Raw genomic sequence first — 6,034 nt, 5'->3', positions numbered from 1 at the left:
TTGTACTCTTTCCTCGTTTTGTCATGAATCGAATGATACCAGATGAGTCATACTTTCTATTTATGATAACGATAACCCAACCTAACATAACCACTGCAGTGCGCTGTATAAGGGTGGCCTCCGTATAATAACACCTGTATAATAGTACCCAAAAAGTAAATACCTGTACAAATATATTTCAATATTAACAAAAAATATTGTAACCAATATTCTACCATTAGCTTGCACAGTGTATGACTAAGCGTTAACATTGCTTTAGAAACATTTTCATTAGGCCCTATCTTCTGATAATTTTTTAAAATAAATATTTAAAAAAATAATTTGTATTATGGACATTTGAATATTAGAGGTAATGTTGAATTAAATGTGATTCAAGTCACCTTTTGTCGATTCTATGACCAAACGACAATTTTATGAAGGATAGAGAGAGCCCGATTCAAAATCATCTAAGTTACAGTTGATTTTTTTACTAGAAGCTGTCGAGATCATTGCAGAGCAGTTTTTTTTATTTCATCTCAAAATTTAATGTGACAATTATTATTTTCATCACACTACAGACAATGAAGTTTCTTGTCAAAAACAGTCTACTATATATCACTCATAGTAATGTTGTTCAAAAATAGCGTTCAACCAGATATATACCACTGAAATATGCAAGAAACAAACTAATGCCCAATTACATTAATTACATATATAATGATGTCAAAAAAGTTAAAACAAGAGACCCTAATATTAGGTTATGTACGCTATATAACATAATCACTACTCCAAGTACCTGTAATCATTTAAACAAATTTCTAAAAACAAAAACAAAAAAAATTACGACCAGTTTTGATTAATTAATCAAACATTGCCTCTGTATTTTCACTTTAATTTTGTATCAATGAAACTAGCGACAACCAAAAGTTAACTGCTGCAATTCTGCTTCTGTAGAGGCTGGTAATTGATCTACTACAGAACTGGTTGCTAGAGGGCCCCAGCATATAGAAGGTTGGCAAAGCTCTACAATAAATTGTCAACTTAACAAATAGGAAATTAAACTAAAACAAATAGGAAATTTTAAATTTCTTTTAAAAATGTTGTTTTTGAATATCACTCTGGTGGGATTGTAAACAGCTTAGATAAAATCACACTATTCATTTGTGTGTGGAGTGTACAGAGCTACAGACCACATCAATGGTCCGATTTTGATGAAATTTGGTATGTACTAATCTACGATGGAGGTCTCTTTTAAAGAATCATCATATTTGCCTATTGTGTAGAGTAGGATTTCTTAACAGCCTATTTTAAATTATAAGAGGAAACAATTTTTTAAATCGTATATATATGCCATTTTACTTAGTGATGTGCTTAGTTGACTAACCAAAACTATTAGACTAATAAGACTAATTAGACTGCTCAAAAATAGAAATAGCAGTCAGCATGGTTTACATTTTCGTCATGGTAAAAGAGATCATTTAAACCTCTTTTAGTTCTGGTATCCTCCCATCCCTCCTTTAGGACCTCCTCTCCCTCTTTCTGAGCCTCCACCTCTCCCTCGGCCTCCTCTGCCACCTCCACGACCATCTCTGGACCATGTCTGGAAACCATCATTGGAGTTTTCAACACCTTGGGTGGGGGGCGCAATGTTGGCATGGTGAAGGTATGGGTAGGGATGGGCAGAGCACTCGGCACAACTGCTACATCAGGGTCCAGCTCTGCCTTCTGAATAAAGTCTAGGGCCGATACACAAACACTGAGTTGGATGCATGTGAGTACGAGTGTTCGTGTCGTGCTGGCATACAACAAAGTCGTGTTACCTTACAACAGTTGTCGTGTCGGTATACGACTCAGCAAACGCAACAGCGAACTTTACTGGCTTTAGGACTACTCATTTGTGAGGATGTCGCCGGAGGAAGAGGTTCTCCTTCTCCTGTTAAGGAGAAAACGTCGACGTAAAAGAAGATGTATCCAAACAGATCCTTTTTTACTTGATAGAAGGACGAAAGGACTGTTTAGTGTATCGTTTGACGAATTGAAAAGTGATGGGAAAAAGTTTTTTGGATATTTCAGAATGTCGCCAATGTCATTTGACATCATGCTGGATACTTTTAGGGACAAAATAAGAAAATTAAACACGTAAATGAGATTGGCTATACCTCCTGAGGAGAGGCTTGTATTGACATTGAGGTAATTAATTACGCGTTGACTAAATATTATATTAATATCTTATTTCTAACTATTAAAATGTTCATGGATTCAATAAGGTATCTTGATAAAAATGTAAGGGTTTTCAGGTACAGTGAAGTAGACAGTGTCAACAGTAATAAAAACAGTTTCAACAATTACTATAATAAGCCCAAAATGTTGGTAGTCGTGTCCCGAGACGCACTAGTGTGTATACACCGACGCGACAGCCATATAACGCCATGTCCCGCTATGACTCAAAACAGTCGTGAGCCCATACGACACGACTTGCCTGTCGGACCCCCAGGCGGTGTAGGGTGCGACTTGAAATTTGTCGTCCACGACTTTGACACCTCCACGACTGCTGTCGCACTAGTGTGTACACCCCCATGCGACTTCCATTGCCTACTTTGTTTCTCTACTTGTCGGGCAGATATACGATTTCTTGAGTCGTACAGGGGCACGACAAAAGTCGGTGTGTGTATACCGGTCCAAAGGTGACAAAAGTCGGTGTGTGTTTACCGGCCCAAAGGTGTTGGGACTGCCGTCTATAACGTTTGTTAACACATCAGCCAAGGGACACTGAGAGAGACAGCAGTCCAGCTGGGTACAGTCCAGCAGTCTTAACCGCTGGAGCGACTACAGGCTCCAACGTTGGTATTGCACTGGACTAGAAGGTGTAATATGGGTTCTTATGGCCAAAAACTTCAGGCAAAACCTAAAAAGTATTTTAAGTTTTAAAAGTTGAAATGTCCTTAGTTTTGAAATTAAATAATATTTTTTAGTGATTATTTTTTGCAAACAGTTTATTACTATCTTAACATGAATTCTATTTACTGTCTTAAATTTAATACCAAATTGTATAAAGATATCTTTCAACAGTTGTAGAGGTATAAATTTTAGATACTAAAAGGCAAAATGGCAATATCTCATAACGAGGCATTTTGAGAAAAAAAAATTTATTCGTGATTTTTGTTTTAATTTTACCCATAAAACCATTTATGGAGTTTGGCTGTTAACTTACGAGAACGGGACACCCTGTATATCATCAGAGTGAGGGGAAACAACACAATGATTGAATTAACTATGACTAAGTAAGACCAAGAATGGTACATTTATGCCCAATTCACATAAATTGGTCAAATCAACGAATTATGGAGCGTGTGATGGCCATAAGCAACGTGTTGTGTCATACGAGTGCACACAGCTATGTGTTGAGGATGCATCTTGTGACGTACAGGCACCGAGAGTGGCAGAACTCGACCGTGCTGTGTGACATTACTGTAATAATACACAATTGTTTACTGTTGAGTGTTTTTATAAGAATAATTAATTGATCATCTTATTAATTTTTTTAACACTCAAGGCCCTATGGAACCATTTTGAAGAGGGTGCATACATAGGGTCCGAATAACAGTAGAGAAAAAAAAATTATAAAATGTAAAATTAAGCAAAAAGCCATTTTCAACTCCTAAAATTTTATGGATAACCCGTTTTGAATCAAAGCAAGGAAGACGATTGCGTTAGGTTTTCCAAGTAGGTAATGTATGATTATGTTCGTATTTTAAGAGACAGAATGTTAGCTTTAGACGAATTTAAATATTTAATTACTCAGTTCTTGTTCTGTTCTTCTTTTTGAATTACCAGCAGGCAAGAGACATAGATAAAACATAGTCCCCTTAGTAGATTTCCCATCCTTATGGAACAGATGAAGCCAATTTTATTGTTAGTTCTGTCTGGTTTTCTGTAGATGTCGGGTTTTGTTTACAGTTTGTTTATATTATTTTAGGGTTAGTTTCTTATTATTTGTGTCTCATTATACTGTGGTTATATAGCTAGTGGACGAGTTATTGTTTATGCGATTAGATAGTTTTATTTGGTTAAACGAGGTTTTAAATTACGGAAATAACAAGAAACAAATTGTAAACAAAACACGACATCTACAGAAAATCGGACAGAACTAACAATAAAATTGGCTTCAGCTGGTCCATAAGGATGGAAAATCTACTGTATAAGGGACTATGTTTTATCTATGCAAGAGATTGAATCATGCATTTTCTCAATGCACTCATAGATGAATAATCATTGATGAAAATGAGAAATATACCAAAGTGTGCTTTAATATTAAAACATATTATTCTTGCCATACTTTACAATTAAATGTACAATAATGATAACAATCTAAAACTTGTACTACATTTTAACGCACGTACAAGTTTCACCCGAACGCAATTTTCCAAGCTACGCTACGAATAAGACATTGATAGAATTGTCCCAACACCGGCGACACACGACCTTCGAAGTTGACGGCGTTACTCCAAGTGACGCTGATGATTGCACTGGTTTGGTTTTGGTCTTTGTGCACGTATCACTCCGCGTTACGCCATAGTTGGATGGAGTTGTCCGTTGCCTTGGCGCGGATTTTTAACATTAGAATTTAAAATCAGCACAATTTAAGGCGTTCTCTCCACCACAAAGCGATGCCCTCCGTCCACCAGTATGTGGATTTTCGGTATCCATGTGGTTGCACTTTCCGTGGCATATCGGCGTCACAACCACGCTCGATTAGCCCAATTGTGGCCTCCACAATGTCCCTCGTGGTTTCCAAAGATTCCAAAACAGTGTTCTTCGCCTCGTCGATTACCGAGGACACCAGCACTACATCGAACCTTGAAACGTTCCAGCCAGGCGTCCAATTATAAGGTTTCTTGACTCATATATAGTTGCTGTTAGCAAGACTGAAAATGTGTGTACTGGTGATTGGAGCCTGTATAGTCTTCGATCACCTTCCAGTCTGAGATTCGCCTCGAGATGTTGTCCATGGTAAAGGCCACATCTGGTATTGTACAGTAACCTCGGTCCCTGCAGGTGGGTGATTCTCCGACGTTCGGGACAACCAGGCCAATCCAAAACCGCCATCTCCAAAATCCTTTGTCCTCAACGTCAGTTCTTGTTCTTTGCATATCCCAATCTATGGCTCGGGCATTAAAATCGCAGCCTACGATCAGGTGGAACTGATTGCAGGTGTCCACTGAGAAAGCGAAGAAGGTCCTCAAGCCGATCCAGACAGTCCTGAAAAGCAGCCACGTACTCGTTGGGTCAAATGTAGAAGCTAACAAATTTGTATGGTTGGTAGTTACCCAAACGAATCCATTTCCCCTACCGTGACTTCTAAAAAATACATTTGTATTTGGGGTCCAGATGGCAGCAGTCCCAATTGTGTCCGGGTACCAATTGGGTCCCTCCCTGTCACGGTACTGCTCGCTATAATAATAAGCAGGTCGATCTTTTTCCAAGACTATCTCTGGCCCCCCAGAATACCCAGCCTACCTTTATCCTTGCCGCCTTAAGGAAAAGGAATGAGTTCATTTGCTCCACGTTCTGACAGAGAGACTATATATGGCTTCAGCTCTCTGATGTTGGGTTGGGTTAAAGATACTTTATCCCCCCCCCGCTTGAGCTCCAAGATCTCTTTCGATGGCCTCCTTCACTTCTTTTTCGGAGGTGAAACTGTCAAGATTCCTAATTTCCAGAGAGATTCGCTCGGTTCTAGGTTCTTGACCGTTACATTTTCTCCAACGGCTTTCTTCAGAGCAGAGGTAAAATTGTCTTTGTTGTCAAATTCTAAAAATTGTTTTTAAAAATCTCTCTGTTCTCTGGGTCTATATTTTTATGATATAAGATCAAGAGCTAGCTATGAAATTTCATTACATTTAAATATAATGAATTTCATCAGTTGTTAACAATTATTTGTGATGACGTTTGTTGGGTTGGCAGTAGTGACTTGCTTTTTTTCTAGCAGAAAGCTCTAAAGCAGATGTTCGTCGCGTCGTCGTGCTCATGCATTTTTGATTTGACAGTTGACACT

This window comes from Macrosteles quadrilineatus, unplaced genomic scaffold (assembly GCF_028750875.1).
Source record: "Macrosteles quadrilineatus isolate MER2022 unplaced genomic scaffold, UCM_ALF_1.0 Scaffold_7__1_contigs__length_78375512, whole genome shotgun sequence".
NCBI classification, from domain to species: domain Eukaryota; kingdom Metazoa; phylum Arthropoda; class Insecta; order Hemiptera; family Cicadellidae; genus Macrosteles; species Macrosteles quadrilineatus.
Note: the sequence above shows the minus strand (reverse complement) of the source record.